The sequence below is a fragment of the Mytilus californianus genome, unplaced genomic scaffold (assembly GCF_021869535.1).
Source record: "Mytilus californianus isolate M0D057914Y unplaced genomic scaffold, xbMytCali1.0.p SCAF_12, whole genome shotgun sequence".
Classification (NCBI taxonomy): domain Eukaryota; kingdom Metazoa; phylum Mollusca; class Bivalvia; order Mytilida; family Mytilidae; genus Mytilus; species Mytilus californianus.
Window position 1 is genome coordinate 51291109 of NW_026262604.1, and position 19673 is coordinate 51310781.

Below are 19673 nucleotides of genomic sequence, written 5' to 3' on the forward strand. Positions count from 1 at the left end.
CGGTATACACTTCTGTCATTGTTTAAGATTGTACCCTCTTCTCTCTTGTTGATCCCTTATACAATTCCTCTACATTAATGATGTCAACTCATTCAATAACTCAATATGTAACCACAAAAAGGATATCACAGACACAGCTAAATCTGCGTCACATTTTAAATGTAATCTAGAGATTGACAACGAAAGCCTCTAAAAAGCTAATCTTCACGAAAAGTAATTGATTGATAATTTTCAATTTCTAGGTTGCAAAAAAGATATTTCAGATTAAGCTTAGCGTTTTTTATCATGTATACCTTTACTGTGGGCAACTAAAAAGGCAGCTATACAACTAATGGTTCTTGATAAACTTGATATCGTCTATTACGGTCGTCATCATAATTTTGTTAAACTAAATGACTGTCAGTGTAAATGACCTCAACAAAGATGTTGAACTTGTCTTCATTTGTCCTTATATGAGTCATTACCAACGAAATTTACTCCTCCGGAGTTGTTTCCGGTTTTAGGTAAAATTAAAGTTACTCAATCTTTAGCTTTCTATGTATTGTTCATTCGTATGGTCGTCTTTTGAACGACCAAAGAGTTTTTCCTGATCTTGTTATCTTTTATTAACCCTTGATAGGTTCTCAGCTTTTTCAAACATCTAAGTTGTTTACCAGGATTATGTTAACGCTTTTATAAAGACAAAACATTTGAAGCATAAGATAAAGTAAAAAGTGGAACACGGATTTCCAACAACATGATAACAAGATGATAAGGTAAGCAACAGTGAACAAACACCGCAAAGAAAACTGAAGATAGAGCAACATAACCAATGTCAAGGTAAATATCATCATGCTATAAATGCTTTTGAATTAATACAGCTTCATCATATTTATGATAGCAATGTATTCTAATATAGTTGATAAGGATCAAATTTAATTCATTAAGCATAATCATTCTTAATTCTTCAAGTCTAAGAATATATTTCCTGCTTGTCATTTTTAAAACGTATGAATTGAACTAACTAGAACTTCACGTTTCTATCCCTTGTTTACACTTAAAAAGTTTCAAGTATCTTTTTCCCAATGTTTTTTTCCCGATTGTACATGATCCTGCGGTAAAGACAATAATGCTGAAATTATTCGACAGCTAAAAAGGAAAATAAGATTTCTAGATTCGTAGATTTACAAAAATCCTTTAAATACGATATGTAAGATACCCTTCTATAAAGGTATGAACACGTATGGTCAGACCGAAGATACTTATATTCTAGCATTACACAAGATCATATTATTCTCATATCATTTATCAACTCTTTATATTAAATCCGATGGATGTGTACTGATAGATAGTTAGGTCTTTGAAGGCATGATTTATATATTAGTTGTATTTGGTTTTGAACCAGCCTTCAGTAGCTGCAAGCACTTTTAGATGGACATTTTGTGTCTTTTGTCTTCTGCTAGTTTGTTTTTTGCTTCATAGCGATCGGATTAGTAAAGACCTTCCCAACAGATTTTTACGGTCTGCTCTTATGAGTGCTCTTTCACCACTGTTCCAGGTTGGGCGGAAGGTTGAGAGCTAATAACCATGTTTAATCCTGCCACACCTTGTTTGTGCCTGTTACAAGACAGGAGCCGGTAATTCAGTTATTGTCATGTGTTGCTGTCTGTAATTTTTGCTGATTATGTTTATAAAAAGTTAAGCCGTTGGTTTTCTCGTTTGAATTGCTTTATAAATTTTATATCGGGAGATTTTACAATTGTATAGCTTAAACCATATATTCATAAATTAATATAGTTGCAGACAAAACATCATTAATATTTATCTGAAAGCTTCAATATTTTTAAGGACAATTACCTATTCTGTTTGACAATTCTGTTCAAATGTTGGTCACTTGGGATGACCTGGAGATTCAGGTCTGCAATTTCTAAAGCATAACAATAATTCATTATCAATAAATTAACAAAAAAGTCGAGTTTTATAGTGTGTTATTTTAAGAAATATAAGTAAGATAAACTATTCTACCTATTTTGATAACAGTATTGTTTTGGACTGGTAATGTGAATATAAATAGTATATACATGCACACACACTATCATTTAAATGTATGATAAAGATTTATTTGCAATCCACTAATATAAGAATTAGTAAAACTTAAGTTAATATGTTGACAAAATTGTTGACACTATTTTGTCCTGGCTAATGTTATCAAAACCAACTACCCAGTCAGCAGACTAAAAGTGGGCCAACGTTGGCAAACCATCGGTCCGTTGGGCATACGTTGGTGTTGGTTGCACAACATTGGTCCAACGTTGGCCCGCTGTTGTAAATCCATTTTTTTATCTTTTGTTGGTTATAAATAATCGGGCCAAAGTTGGCATTATGTTAGTAGCAAACACCATTTGTTGTTGTTTGCATCACAATTTTATACTAATGTTGGCCCAATTTTGGGCCGATGTTGGACACAACAGATCAATAAATCTGATCTTTGCGACGAAAAAAAATGACCAATATTTGGATTCATGCTTTACATACTCATATGTTTGCTCAAAATTGAAATGATCAAACTCAACTTGATACCAATATCGGTCCAATATAGGGCCGATAAAAAATTTGATAAATAATATAGTATTATTGTATGGACTTTTTCATATTGGCCCTGTAACATGCCCGAGGTATTAATAATGGCCAAGGATGTTTGTAATGGCCCCGAGGCAGCGCCGAGGGCCATTACAAATGTCCGAGGCCATTATTACTACCAAGGGCATGTTACAGTGCCAATATAAAAAAAAAGTCCATATATTGATACTTTTATTAACCAACTAAGGCAACTTCATTCAAGAACAGTCTTCGAATCTCGGATCCAAATACAGCTAACCACGAATCTATAACAGGACCAATACAAAAAAAGCCAGTTCATAACACTTTTATTACCGTAAATGGTTTTAATTCTTCGATTAAACAAAGAGTAAGAATCTTACCGTGAAGAAGATACAGGAATTCATAGCTGAACTTGTCTTTTCGCATTCACGATGGATTTTTGGTCAACATTGTCAGATGTAATTTCTGATTTCTCATACAAGTACTTTATTTGTATGCTATTACAATTCATTTCATCTAGCAAATATAAAGTAGCTGGGAAGAATAAATCAGACAGTTTAACTATTCCTACTCAGGCTGAGTAGTCTGCGTTCTGATAATTGATCAACGGAAATGAAACAGTGAAATAATCGAAAGTCGTACACGAAAAATGCTGTGTAATATTTCCGTTTCAAGTCGTTACAAAACACTGAACATCACTTAAACTTTTTTTTATGATATTAAGTTAAAACAAATTTGAAAAAAGTTGTCACTTATTTGAAGAAATAAACGATTTAATCGATGACCCGTTTCATCTGTTCATAATGCATGGCTGTGATTTCGTAATGCACGGGTGTGATTTCGTAATGCATGACTGAGATTTCGTAATGCATGGCTGTAGCAATTTCTCCGTTCATAATGACCAGTTGTCGAAATTTTCCTTTTATAAAGCATGTTTATAAAACCTATATTGTAGTAAGTTGGTTAATAAAAATTGATTATGAAATATTTTACTCTTTACTTCTCTTGGGAAGGCGGATAATTTCGATTATTGCATGCTTTATGAAAAAAGATTGTTATACCGAATGTGATCATTGACTGAAATCAGATGTACTGCTCTATGTTTGTCCAATGTTGAGCCAACATTGGTTCTATCTTATACTCTATAGATTAGCTATAGTACAACCTGTGACCTACTCTTAGTAATGGCCACCATCTGCTATGTTCAACATCCAATGGTGATATTATTGGGGGTCATAAAACCTGGGATGTTGGCCATTTATTGGGGTCATAAACCATGGACTGGTGGTCAAGCTAATTAGGTTACCTGGGGAGATTCACTGATTTTTATCTATTTATTAAAAAGGTGTGGAAATGATATCTTGCATCAATACTTTACTTCTACAGGTTAATTGTTTTTTGTCCAATTTGAATTGCCTACATGTGAAAAAGTTTTGTTTAAAGATTGAAATATAATTTTTACATTTATTCATTTCAAAAGGTTAAAAATCATCTACATGTATAGGTAACAATGTATTAATTTTTATTTTTTTACATGTGATTCTAATTTTCTTATTCTGTATTTTTTGGGGATGCAAATTAATTCCCTTTCTTAATCAGTTTCAAGTGTTTATATTGCAGAAAATTCAGTTGAATATTTTTCATAATGCTTGAAATGACATAGCCAGTAAGGTGTTTTTATTACATTTTCCCAATTAACTTAGTGGGAAAAATATCACAGGAAAGAGCTACAATTCAGTTTATGATAATTTTTCCCTTTACAAAAAAGACTTACTTCTGTTTAATGTTTTTTCTAAACAATGTTTTAACAACTTGTATACAAAACTTCTTCTAAAAATATAATAATGATTAAATAATATAAATTCCAGCTATCTGTCAATGCTCCATGGTATTAAGAAATAAAGGTAAATAGACAGAAAGCCACAAAGTAGAAAAGACAAAATGTTAAGATAACTTATTGACTAGCATTTGAAAAAAAAAACCAGATATTCTTGAAATAATATTTTTTAAGGGAAAAAAATGACTGTACATCATGTACATTGTAGTCAAATGTTCATTTGACATACAAAAATTGTTTTTTCCAAAATTTTATTTCTAGTTTTCCTTTATAATAACACATTGCACAACTTTGTTATCAAAACAGACTGGTTAAATTACTGCCTTCATGGTGCCTATAAACACATCATTTGCATGATTAGAGTTTAATAGGCACCATGAAGGCAGTAATATAACCAGTCTGTTTTCTTAACAATAAAATGTTCATTATCAATCCTTTTAAAATAAATTTTGATAACAAAGTTGTGCAATGTGTTATTATTTAGGAAAACTACAAATAAAATTTTGGAAAAAACAATTTTTGTATGTCAATTTTTTTTTCCAAATCTACTAACAAGATTTGTGCCTGTAGCATCACTCAAGAGACTTTAATTTTTCAAACGCCCATCTGGTGCAGATAAGTTAGTACCATACGTTTGTTCAGTAACGTTCTGTTCTACATTCAATATATTAGTGTATCATCAAAAATTTGATAGACCTTCATTAAAAATGCTAATGAAAAATTTCCTGATCTCTGAATAAAGTGAATATTATGAAAAGAAATCATTTTTAAAAAATTGTCTTGTATTATTAACCAATTGTAAACTAATCAAATTATGTCATCTTCAGTTTGGCTAATTTCTGTCAGTTAACAGCCAAAGTTTTCTCATGAAAAATTGAAGTACACTTCTTTAGATTGGGATATTTTTATGGACCGATAAATTTAATCATTTTGAATAATGAAGTTAACTCTTTAAAGCCCTTGATTAAAAATGAATTTAAAAAAATATATAAGACTTTTGAAAAAAGAAAAAGTTATGATGAAAATAGTAAACTCAAATGCTTCACTAAGTTAAGAATTAGTGACCATAATTTAGAAATAGAAAAAAAAATTGATATCATTAAATTCCTAGAAAGGATAGAATATGTAAACTGTGCCACTTGCTGGAGGATGAAAAACATTTCCTCCTTGATTGTAAAATTAACAAAAAACTAAGAAATAATCTATTTGAAAATTGTTTACCTTCTCATAATTATGTCTCTAAGTCTTACTCAAGAACAAAAAGTAAAATAAATGCTAACCCCTCTATCATGCAACATGTTAAAAATGTTGGCTCCTTTAAAAAATAGTCATTAAAACTGAGGGCAGAAACCTTATAATGTTTTTCCATGTGTTCATTTCTTATAGAATTGTTATTTCTTTGCGTTATATTGTTTGTTTTTGTTTTTTTGTTTTTGTCACAAATTACTAATGTTTATATGACAATAAAGATATTATTAGATTTTGCAGTAATGAATATTTTGAAATGTCAATTGAGAGAGAATGAATTGCCTACATTTTATTTAAAGTCCTAAAGATAATCTTAGACATTTGCTAAACAATGTTAAATGTAGATCAGTATCTCTAAGTCTTAACAATTTCGATTTTAGAAAATTATTTGAGAAACACCTTTTCAAAAGAAAAAGGCAGGCATTGTGAAAGTTTGCAGTATATATATTAGAAGATGAGATTCATTTATTCTCCACTTGTGAAAAATACATGTAAGAAATACCTTAAATTGAGGGAATTATTTAAATGGTATAACAGAAAAAAAAACAGTCATGGCAGTATTAGCTACATACTAAAACTGAGATCATGAGAAAAAATTTTCTAAATATTAATTAGCCATATGTTCAACTAGTTTTATTATTTCATTTAATTTTTTATTTTCTTGTCATTATCATAGCAATTAAATTTGACAAAAACATTTATTTTACATGAGACACTTTACCTGTAAGTTATATAGTTTTATCATTTAAATGCAAACAGGATCTCTCTTTACCCTTGACTAATTTTTGATTAATACCTTGTGTATTAACTAAGCAACAGGGATTATAATGATGGACATATAGGGCCATCATGGTGAACATAGTTTTTATGGCCACCATTAATAAGAGAATGTCACAGGTAGTACTGTAGGTAAAAACTATATAATGGGATAGCAGTACTGTAATTAAAAAAAAACTTTTTTTCATTAAAACTATATTGCCCGATTAAAAGTTTGAAATTATTATTATCATTATTTATTATAACTTTCTTCATTCAACTTTGTGAAACATAATAAACAATTATATACAGAGTGATATTTGATATAGCCATTCTGTTAATCAAGCATATTCTGATATGGTTGTTAGACAAAGTTCAAAGATAGTTGCTATGGTAATTAAGTTTATAGGAAATCTGAATGTAATAGGATGGTCACTTTTGTGGTAATTTCCTGTCGTGTATTTGTAAGAAAGCAGTGTAACGAAGAAAGCAAAAAGAGAATCACGTCATCTGAAGTTCAAAAAGAAAGAAACATGTAAGTTGTAACTTTATAAGTTCTTATATATATATAATTATGAATGACAAATACAATATGTGTTTTAACCTGAGGGATGTTGTTCACAAATAAAACATATAATTTCTCATGTGTTTCTATCATTTTATAGTTCTTGAAGTTTACGTTTAGGGTGAAATATTTTCTAGATTTTGTTTCAATCAGTGTTAATCCTAAATACGCATGGAATATTTGCCACTGAACGTTCGTATTATAAAAAAAAATTGTTTATTTCCGATATTTTATATGTGATTTCTGAAATCTTTGTTAAATATTGCGATTGCATTTATTTTATTACCATTAATAATAGAAAAGTCTGTCTTAGGATGTACCTTGTTCCGTAATGTTTCAGACATGTTGTTTAATGATTTCTACTTCATAGAAATATAAAAGAATTCTTTAGTTTTATTATTTTTTTCATATATTAATCGCAAAACGTGTACGATATATTTGTGAAACATGATCATATACACATGTATATGTGTAACATGTTTGAGATATCACATATGTGTGATAATTAGAATTAAATCATCTAATTAATTGTAATGACCGACTTAGAAATCTAAAGACGAAAGCCATTAAAAACGTTTTGCCTTTAAATATAAGAAAAAAAATGGGGATACAAAATGTTAAAAAAATTATACCACACTTTAGGATATTTCTAAACGGAGAAGTCTATGAAATTGGCAGACATATTCGTGTATAAATTACTTGAAGTATATCTTCTTTTTAATATACAATTTTACATTTTAATATAAATTTATAGGTCAGATATCTGAATACTACAGAAGACAAAATTGTGCAAAAGGAATAGTAGGAATCATTGACAATATTCTGGCTAGAAAATCCATGGAAATGGAGATGGGAAAAATATGCATTCTACCAGTTGATAGCCCAGAATGAATTACTAAGTATGTAACATAATAGCCATCTTTTATACTACATCGGATTCGCAGATTTCACAGATATACATAAAATATTTAATATTGCCGTTAATGCTTTTGTATTTAGGTTTGATTTTGTATTTTTTCACTATAACTATTTATTTAGTTAGAACGTATTTTGATATAGTTCTGTTTCCTGTAGCCTTACCTACCCTCAATTTTTCTGCTTAACCAAGCTATCACAGTGAAGTCTAACCATTATGGTAAATTTAAACATAAGAAGATGTGGTATGCCATGACACAGAAATTAACAACTATAGGTCACCGTACGGCCTTCAACAATGAAGCATGCATTATGCCTATATTGCATTCAGTGGCTTGTATATTCTAGGTTAAATATTAAAAAAGAGTCTTTTCTCTACCTATTTACCCTATTTTGTTGTTCCAGGAGACTGGAAACAATAAATATTTTGCCGTTTTGTTTATTTTTAGGAGGATTTGATATACACTGAGTACTCATTTATTCATTACTTTGTTACATGGGCAGTGAAATAATTTTTATGAAGATATGCTACTGGATAAAAGATTAAACATAAGACGGAGTCAGAAATAGTGACAAAACAAAGTGTAGCAGAAAACAAAAGGAACCCTCTCGTGAATAAAACCATGTTAGAATACAGGACTAGGAAAATACATGTAGCTGTGTGGAATGAATAAGCAATGCCTTCATAAAGAGCTTTGACATTGCAACATAAACACTAATGATTTTATACATATTTCATAAATGGATTATCATGAATAGACTTTTAAAATTTCATTCTAGATCTGATTTAGCAATGAAGAGATACAATAAATTAAACTTTTAATATTTTGCTGGTTGTCTAGCTTATAATAAATTATTCATATTCATACCTTTGTATTTTAATTATTTAAGTAAAATAGGTAACATGGATATGTTGATTGAATTCATTCAGATAAGGGTAACATTCAAAGGTACAATTCCTGGAGAGAAAGAAGCAAAATATCAAAGTTTCAGGGTAGTATGTAAGAAGAAACAACATGGTAACAACAGTGGATCAGTTGTTGCTTGGAAGGGATTTTAGTATCCTTCATATGGATCGAAAAGTTTACAAATTGAACCAACGCAGTTCCAACGTATGTTTAAACATTGGCCCAACGTTTGTTCAACATCGGCTGTATTATTCCATCATTGGGCCAACGTTGGACCTATGTATTGTATAAATCCTTACAACATTGGATAAACGTTTAGCCATCACGTTGGGCCAACATAGGGCCACTTTGCAATTATACATTCGGCCAACGTTTAAAAACAACGTTGGACCACTGAAAGTAAATACGTTGGGCCAATGTTGTGCCAACGTACAAATGTTGTCTGGGTAAAGATTACAATTGTTTTAGCAAGACGCTGTCTATGACTTATATTTCATATCTCCATAAAAAGTTTTTTTTTCGATTAGCAAGTTTCCATGAAGGAATTAGTGTTTATAGTAAATTTAGGCAACAGTAGTTGACCGATGTTCAAATCTCGTTGATCGATTAGGGAGAAACAAATAAAGGTTAGAAACAGTAACTGAGGAAGTTGCATTAAATCCAAAAGGAGCGAGACCAGGTTTGTCTTCATGGTAAGCTTCTCCTGCTATGAATGCACCATCAGATAATCGAATCTACACTGTGTAAAATGTCACAATAGGACACATTCGGTAAAATTACAAATCAGACGACTACAATGTATACTGGAGTCTTTTAAAGATCTAAGACTCAAACATGCTGCTAGTTGAGACACCGACACATCGTTTCGGTCAACCAATTCGTGATGCAAACAGTAAGACTTATGTACAACCTTTCCAAAACAGACAAAAAATCGACCTTACAATTTAATTACTTAGTTTCAATTTGAAACTATTTTGGTCAATTTTGTCCGGGAAAAACAAATTCATAGAGGTTCTTCAACTTCGTATTTGACTTGGCCTTTCAATTGTTTTAATTCTAGCGTCACTGATTCGTCTCATGTAGACGAAACGCGGCGCCTGTCTTCCAAATTATAAGGTTTGTATCTTTGACGAGTTTTTGTTTATCATATCTCTTTTGTAAAGTGCCAAACATTCTTGCTCCTTCCTTTCTTTGTCTAACCCAAAACATATATCAGAAAAATTGTGATAAAACAAAGGTAAAATTTTACTTTTACTTCAATTTAATGGTCACAAAGCAAGGATCTCAAATCAAAACAACCTAGGTTTATACTAAGTAGGACTTATAAGTTAGATCAACGTACTGCATTATTTAAACTTTTTAATTAACATTTTGACTGATATATATGCATTTAGGTGTTCTCTCAACATTGTCTAATATTGGGTTTTTAATTAAAGTTATAATGGTGAAATTCGTATTCGTAAATAAAGACCCTTGAAATCTAAGATCAACATACTGATAGTTTGAAATTATTACAAACTTTAATTGCTATCTCACATGTTCTTTCTGTTATTTTGAACGTTTTATATGTTTAAAAATCAATAACAATTTATCTTAACACTGTAAAAGACATGTTATAACCGAGAGAAAGATTGTTGACGTTTGCCGTTTGTGTGTGTATATGAAAGGTAAGACAATACATTGTATGGTATTTACTGTAAGCATTATGTTGTTAAAACATGTCGAAATGCGACTAATTGCGCTGGTTTGAAAGATGTTCTTGCACGTGAACGAAATAATCGAACCGAAACGCATATCTACTGATATGAGTACACTAAGAAGTTCAAATTTGAAACAGGTAAAATAAATGTTTATCTTATTGAAGATATTTTAAAAACACTTATCAGTAAAACTTTGTTATTTTAATATGCAGGAGTATTTATAGTCATACATATTTTTGCTGCTACACTATTCAAGCAAACAGCATAATAAGCAATCAAATTTCACACGTTATCATATTATCTGAATAAACATTTATATTGTAACAGTGATGTTTTCCCATACGCAGCGTCTGTCTCACAAAATTATAAGGCTGGTACTTTGATGAGTTTTTGTTGGCCAAATAAAGCATATCTCTGTCGTACTGTTCTCCTTTCTTTCTTTGTCTAACCCAGAAAATATTTCAGAGAAGTGATAAAATACAAAGGCCAAGAGCTAAATTTGACTTTTCACTTTGACTTCAATTTAAATGTCACAAAGCAAGGACCTCATATCAAAACAACCTAGGGTTATACTATGTAAGACGTATGAGTTATGTCAACATTCTGCATCATTCAAACTTTTAAATTAAATCTTGGACTCTTATATATGCGTTTAGTTGTTTTCTAAAAAGTGTCCAACATTTGTTTTTAATTAATGTTATAATGGTTAAATTCGTATTTTCGAAAATAAAAACCCTACATATCCTAGGATACACATACCGATAGTTTGTATTTATTACAAACTTTAATTTCTATCTTACCTGGGCCGTCTGTCATTATGAGTGTTTTATCTGTTTAAAAATCAAAAAGAATTGATCTTAATATTATCTGAAGACATGTTATAACCGAGAAAAAATATTGACGACGTTTGCCGTTCATGTGTGTACCTCAAAGGTAAGACAATACTTTTTATGGTATTTACTGTAAGCTTTTTCTTATTTAAACATGTAAAAATGCGAAGGAAAGCACAAGTTTGAAATATGTCCTTGCACTTGAACGAAATGATCGGACCAAAACGCCTACTTACTGCTAAGAGATCATTCAGAAGTTCAAAATTGAAACAGGTGAAATATATATTTATCTTATTGGCTTTATGATTATCAGTCGAACTTTGTTATGATAATTTGAACGAGTATTTAAACACATACATATTTTTGCTGCTACACTATTAAAACAAACAGCAAACTAATCAATCATATTTCACATCGTATCATATTATCTGAATGTACGTTGATATTGTAACAGTGAATCTTTTCAATACGCGGCGTCCGTCTTACAAAATTATACATGTTATAAGGCTGGTATCTTTGATGAGTTTTTGTTGGCCAAATATATCATATCCCTAACATGTCTAAATAAATCAAAATTTGGACTTTTCAGAAAGCAATTCGGACGTACTAAATTCATAAACACTTTTTTTTAGTTTCTAGGTGAGAAACTGGCTATAAATTGTCACTCTTCCAATTCGAAATAAAGTTTCAAGTAACGACATGTTGCAATAGTATTTGATAAAAACCTTTTGACGATATCGTTTACGGGATTGAAGGTGAAACAAAAACTTAGTTTAGAATGACCTTGGCCTGAAACCTTTTAGGTCTTTATCTCTTACGGGATATGAGTTACACTTAAATATTCCTCAGTTAATATATAACAAGGGAAATAACTCTTACAAGGAATCACTTCGATTTAGCCACAATTGATTGTCACATCCTTGGGGGTGGAAAGCAAAAAGTGTCGAAGATTTAAAAAATAATTTAAAAATAAAATTGTTAAATTCAAATTTGTTGATACGAAAATAATGGTATATTATCTTTCGGTTAAACAAGTCGTTTCCGGTGTAAGAAGATAGCGGTTACTTACCTTATCATGCTTCAAGTTTTACACGAAAAAGAGAAAATAATAAGCAACTTCCGATTTACAAGTCACCCCCGGTGAAATATGTGATAGTTTACTGAAAATTGATTCCAAAGTAACCCGAATTATTAAGACCCTCTTCTTGATCTATCTTTCTCAATGTTAAAAGCAGGAACTCCTTATGTAATAAAAACACGTAACAAATCAAGGATTTTGATCGGCGCTCTCTGAAATAGAGAGTAAATTGTCTAAAAGCTAAAACTAGAGATAAGAAAATCCCGATGTTAATCCGAAGAAATTATTATGAATTTTTTCAATGACTTGACCTTTTGGCGTTAGTAGAGATATCAGAGAACAAAGCAATATACCAACTTTATTTTTCGGGTTAATTGTTTCAATGAGTTTAACTTTATATAAGGGGTATTATAACCTCAATCAGGTCAACAGAAGGTCACTTCCGGTGTCAAAATGTGTAGTTTTACCTAACATTAATCCAAAAGATATGTGGTTGTTAAGTTCTTTTTCTCGATTATTTATAATTTTAACTGAATAGTTCGAATTATGTATAAATAACCGTCCATTGTTTTAGACATTGTTAGATCTTGCCATGGATGTCAAAAAAGGAAAATGACAAAAGTCAAAACTTAATCTGGAATAAATTCTTATAAAACAACGTCTTAAACATTCCAAATGTGGAAAATTGACTTATTATGATCATTTTCTGTTAATCAAACCGGGGATTCTTACACATGTTACATATTCATCGTCGTATTTTCTTTTTTTTCTATTTACAATTTTATTGCTAAATATGAAATCTACTCCGATATGTAAATTGCTTGACATTAATCCAAAAACTATTTGGTTGTTAAATTAATTTTTGTTTTTCTTTAAAAATAAACAATCAATAAAAATCAACTCGTCAAGTTTGTTCACATTCTTTCCAACTTTAAACCAAAACACATGGCTTTATCGTGCTTTTGTTCGTATTATTTTTAACGTGCATCCCGCCATCGGGTTTATGTCTTTTTAACTTTGGGCATTCTTGGTGCAGGTGGGTCCTAAGGTGCGATTCGGACAAAAAGGATTTTTACAGTGTTGTTTCTAATTTTTCACCCTTGTATATTTTTATTTTACGGAGAAAGTGTATACTATACTATAAATAGTATTTACTATTAACAACAAAACCTTATTTTGTTGACGTCATTGTGTAATTTACGTCACTCTTTTGCAGACGAAAGGCGCATCTCCCGTGCAAAATGTAATTCCTTGCATCTATAATGAATTTATTACTATCTACTACACCTTTTTTGTTGGCGTCTTTGAAAAATTAATTCGTATTTTTGTTTGAATTTTTTCGTCAGTTGTGTAGTATGTCTGTGATGTATGTTTACACTGTTGTGGCTGCTAGATCCAAATTATTGTTGCACTTATAACCTATTATGTCTGCTTGGGTTACTTACCCAATTCTGTCGATATAATAGAACTACAAACAACTGCTATACAAGTGAGAGGTTCAGCTTGCTATAAAACCAGGTTTAACACACCATTTTCTTCGAAAAATGCATGTATCAAGTCAGGAACACGGCAGTTGTTTTTCACTTGTTCCGTTGATTGATAGCGTTTGATTTTGTTAGTTTTTATGGACTTACCCTTTATGAATTTGCCTTGGAGTTTGGTATTTTTGTTATACTTTTTTCAATTATAATTATAAATTTTTCTTAATAACTTTGTTATCTTTTGAATATTTGCAATTTGAAAGGTGATCTAGAATTTTAATTTAATTGATTAAATGCTCAGTCATCTCGTACATGTGTTAACTATTTGTTTCAAGATTTCTTATGAATGTTGCAGTAAAAATTGGAATTTAGTTGGATTCAGAATCCTCCAAATACTAATTGGAATTTTTATATCTTCTAGTAGAAATTAATGTTCTGAGTTATACTAATTGAAATCCACAATTAATCTACTAGTATTTAGATTTGTTATTACAATGATATGCATACACGATCAAACTATTCTTCATTGTGAATGCCATTCATGGTCATAGTTCCATCTTTAAAAAATATTTATGTTAAGGTAATCAGTGCTCTACTTTTCGGCGTAACAAATAATGGAATATCGGTCGCAAGATTAATCGATTGAATAGCACAAGCAAATTCATGCTTGAAAAAATAACTCTTTTAAGCACAAAGCCTCTAGGCCTTCTTTTACTCTCTAAGATCCAGGAGTATAAACTATTTTACAAGAACTTACATGTTCGAATGTATTGTATCATTTATAGATATAAAAATATGCCTCTGTGAAGTGGAGATACCTAAAAGTTTGATATAACCTACGGCCTACATTCTCTGTGTTATATGATTCTACACGGTAAGGATAACATTCAAACCTGTTTTATAGAAATTTTTGTATCAACTCTTGACAAACCTTTTATCTGAGATACAGCTGTTTTGTTCCACTTTCGTACAAGAAATGTAAAAACTACTTGAATGAAAATATTAACTCTATAACTGTGGTATTGCTTTATATTTCAAACTTCATGTTTTAACTTATTTTTCCTTCTTCGTTTAAAAAAATCGTTCGTTGAGTTGTGCATATATGTTCCTTCTTGGTTTTTTGTAAGTGACTTAATTGACACAGATGGACGACTTCGCACTAAAATCTATGACAAACGGGATGATTTCAACTCCCAATTATCAATTTCCCATTTCTCAGCAGTAACATACCCTCTGCTCCGTCATATGGTGTTTACATATCTCAATTGATACGTTATGCTCGTGCATGTTCACACTATACTGACTTCATATACAGGAGTGTGCTCCTTACGCAGAAACTGCTCCAACAGAGTATTGAGGAGGATAGATTAAAAATGACACTCCGTAAATTTTATGGACACCATCACGAATTGGTTGATCTATACGATGTGTCTGTGTCTAAACTAACAAATGACATTTTTACCACGTCTTAGATTGTGGTTTAACATCTATGTCGTCTGTCTGCTAAGTACCGAATATGACTGTCATACCGAGTGTGAATTTGCATTGCTATACGACGTGTCTCGGTATTTTGTACATCCAACATTCATGTATTTATTTTTGAAGTTTCTGTTATGGTTTCGGTTGAATAATGTTTTATGTCTTATCGTTTGTTGTCCAAATAATTATAAAATTGCATTTCAATACCAACATTGACATATTCCAGAATATGACTGTTATACCGATTGTGAATTTGCATTGTTATACGACGTGTCTAGCTATTTTGTACATCCAACATTCATGTATTTATTTTTGAAATTTCTGTTATGGTTTCGGTTGGATAATGTGTTATGTCTTATCGTTTGTAGTCCAAATAATTATAAAATTGTATTTCAATACCATCATTGTCATGAAAATTTTTGGACGAGTATTGTGAAAATAATTGTATAAAGTTCGAGATTGCATGTTAGCGTTACATTGTTTGTGATATCCTGTGGTGTTTGTCGTTGATGGAATATGTTCGTTGGTGTTCTGCGGTTTGCATGTTGTGTCGACTATTATATTATTTGTGTGTGCGTTTCTCTGTAATGAATACTCTTGCGTGTGTTTGTGTTGTATTTCTGTCACGTAGTGTTGTCATTTTAGCGATATTTTTTAACATTTTCATAAAGCGAGAGGTTTGGCTAGCTATTAAACCAGGTTCAACCCACCATTTGTTTTCTTAAAATGTCCTGTACCAAGTCAGAAATATAGCAGTTGTTATCAAATAGTTCGTTTCTATGTATGTTGGCGTTTGTTTTCGTTGCACTTCAGTGTTCCTGTTGTTCCTTTGTTTTCCTCTTATAGTTGATGTGTTTCCCTCGGTTTTAGTTTGTAACCCGGATTTGTTTTCTCTCAATCGATTTATGACTTTTGAACACCGGTATACTACTGTTGCCTTGATTTAAGGCTTTCCGTCGAATTCAAAAATTATCCTTGAAGTTAAGAACATTTTTAAATCTTTTTACTGATTCTCTCCAACAAATCATGCACATCAAACCAAGTTTTTGTCAGGATCGGTATTTAGTTAATGATAATTTAGTTCGAAAACTTTAAAGACATTATGTATCAATTTCCTGTTGGGGGTTTAACCGTACAGTAGCAAATATTACACATACATTCAGAACGATATCGGAAAACATATTCGAGCAAAAATAGACGAGAGCCGCTTTAGAAGATTAAGCATAGGGAACCGTGAAAATTAATATTTTCCCCGGTATTTTCATTTAATGATAACATTCCCGAGTTTTTGTGATTAAACGTGGCACGACCGATAACTCTGTGGAATTATTTTGATTCATGTCTTGACTTGAAGTCCGAATTTTTACATATGATGCCAGGTAACTGTTGTATTAAGATGGAAAAGTTTACGTTTATGCTATTGATCTTCAATTTCACCCAAATTTTTTTTTAATATTAAGAGTATTCGCCAAATTAGTGTCTATCAGGCTATTCCAAAATGTCTGCAAAATTTATAGCGCCGCCAAAATAAACTACTTTAGGTTCTCTATCAGCCATTCATGTTATTGAGCTTTCATGTAGATCCGGCCCAAGTCGTTCCGCCCAAAATTTCAATAAACATGGACACATGCTAGTCCGAGTCGGACATGGTGTCGTATGGACAAACATTTTTGTTTTATAAATAATCAAAACTTTCGAGATATTCGATGTCAGAATTGCTCTGACACAACTTGTGCAATACTTCTGCTGTTGATAGGGTTTTCACATCAATTGTCTCTGAAATACAAATTTTAGTATGAAGTAGCGGGTAATGTTGGATATGTATTAGTATTTTGATGAAATGATTGATTTTGAATGGGAGTGTTTGGTTTATTCATTGTTTAACGTGCAGTGGCATATGTTTCATGTATATTCCTGACGATGTTAGAACTATTGTTGGTTTGTTTTGTTTATCTTTCCCGTTGTCCTACTGCACGATCAAGATTAATGAGGGTTTTCAATTGCCAATGAGGAGATCGTTGTTTCCCATCTCCGTTTTTATGCATTTGATTTTCATGCCAAAAAATCAGTTATGAACAAATATACCATCCCTGTCAAATAATTCTTGTACAGTACAGATTTTCAAGCAATCAAAAGCTAGTCTTTACCAAATTACGCATAGAGCATGCACAACTCAGACAAAAGTGGTCGCCAATAACAAGTGAGAGATGGTTTCATTTTTTTTCTGAAAATAGATTGGTCACCTGAATACAGATAAAAAATAAAGATAAATTAGATAATGTGTATACATTAGCTTGTTTTATTAGGTTGCTGTAAGCAACAAAGTATCTTGATTTAATGTACAGTATGCATAGAACTTGAATGTACAAAAACACACTTCCATCGCTTATAACCTTTTTGTTGCTAGGTAAACATCTGTTGACAAGCTATCACTAGGACTTTATTTAGTTATATATATTAATGTGTTGAATGGTCAAACATGCATTTCAGCTTGATGTGCAAATACATAGTTAAAAGTATGAATTAAGATGGTTGCTATGTAAAAAATTCTAGCATATGCAGTTGCAAAAATGACCATGATATGCAGTTGCTAAGCTCGATGCATGATATTGGAAGACAAAGGTACCATATACAAATTCACATATATATCGAAACAATACCTGTAATCGGAAAATCACTAGATTTCTGGATTGAATTGTTTCACATATTGAAAGAGTCTTTTTCAGCTGACTATACATTATGGGTTTTGTTCATTGTTGAGGGTCATACAGTGAAATAAAGTTACTTACACCAATGTTATTTAAGCTCTGGTCGGTAGTTGTCTCATTGGCAATCATACCACCTCTCCTAATTGTCAAAATTATGGGTGGCCTATAGTTGTCCGAGGGATCTAAGTAGTGGAACTACTGCATCACTAGCCTATCAACACTAAGCAGATGCGTTCGACTCCAATCTTACTTGGAGTGTCAGATTTCCTACCGAAGGTCGGTGGTTCTCTCCAGCAATCCGGCTTAAATTATCGGGTGAAAAGTTTCAATGGAAAATCCAACTTGGATTGATATTTATCCTTGTTGATTGTGTACTTTTTCACAGAACGGTTCAAATCTTTTTTCCGCGTTTCGGAGAATAGCGGGAAAACGTTGTCTAAAAGGAACGATTTAAATAACGGTATGTTGTTTTTTTTTTTTTTTTTTTTTTTTTTTTTTTTTTTTTCGGTTTATCTGTATTTGTACACGTGGTTACGTGAACCAATCATTTTTGATTGTATCAATAAGTATGCTTATATTAATGAGGTGAAAGGGGGATTTTATTTTCTTTCTGTTTGAAAATCATCCTAGCTGCAGACATTCAATACCTAACTTCAATAATATAATATTTGAATTTGTTTTGATGAGATTCGGCATCAATGTCCGAGACATGCCTGCACTTGCCCCGTAACACAGGTTTCCATATCAATTCCCTTCTGTAAAGTTTTTGTGGTTTTTCCTGGGCGGCGAAGTTACGTTAAAGACGGATAAACATACATTTGTAGAGATATAGGCATTTTGTGTTTCTTGGTTGCCATTGTTCATATGTTTATTTATTCTCTATATATGTATATATGTTTTCATTTTAGAATGTACGTGTACTTCATATATGTACAAATGTATTGATATATGAAAATATACTTGCATATTATACGCCGGCCCAGTCAGTCTGCAAGGCTAAATGCATTCAGTCTGTTAATAGAAAAAACAAAGGATATGGGGTATCCATCCATGACACAAAATCAGTACACACACAGAATAAAACACACAAAAAACAAAGGAACAGCGCTTTTATTGCTGTTGTTCATTTCAAAATCAGAGTGAGGCCTTCAACACGGAGCCAAAAAAACTCTCATATCACTGCAAGTGTGAGACGGCCTCTAGCACCGGTTTGAGTAGAATTCTTTGTTAGTTGTTACTGAAGTGAAGTCTAGACCTTTGATTTATATTTTTCCTAATTGAAATGTAGAAACTTGTCTTAGTCTTAGTATTTAATCAACTTGGATTGAAATTTAACCTTTTTGAAATGCACTTCAAAGGATAAAATTATAATTTTGGATAATAAATGTATTATATTAGGTTGAGATCTCACAAGACATGTTTAACCCCGCCGCATATTTGCGCCTGTCTCAAGTTAGGAGCCTCTGGCCTTTGTAAGCCTTGTCTGTGTTTTAATTTTAGTACAATTATATGTTTTGGAGTTTAGTGTGACGTCCATTTTCACTTAGCTAGTACACATTTTTGTTTAGGGGCCAGCTGAAGCCCGCCT

At 31.5% G+C, this 19673-nt stretch overlaps 1 protein-coding gene across 4 annotated transcripts in view; it reads left to right on the forward strand.

Annotated features, from left to right (window-relative positions):
* Window positions 1-11315: 11315 nt before the first annotated feature.
* Window positions 11316-19673, forward strand: part of LOC127721972 (short-chain collagen C4-like) — a 56807-nt gene continuing 48449 nt past the window's right edge. For 3 of the 4 annotated variants that reach the window (XR_007991552.1, XM_052228820.1, XM_052228822.1), the window contains exon 1: window positions 11325-11442. The gene's annotated coding sequence lies outside the window, so the exon portion shown is untranslated. Of the gene's footprint in view, window positions 11443-19673 lie in introns of all 4 variants that reach the window. The other variant, XR_007991553.1, reaches the window with a different exon arrangement.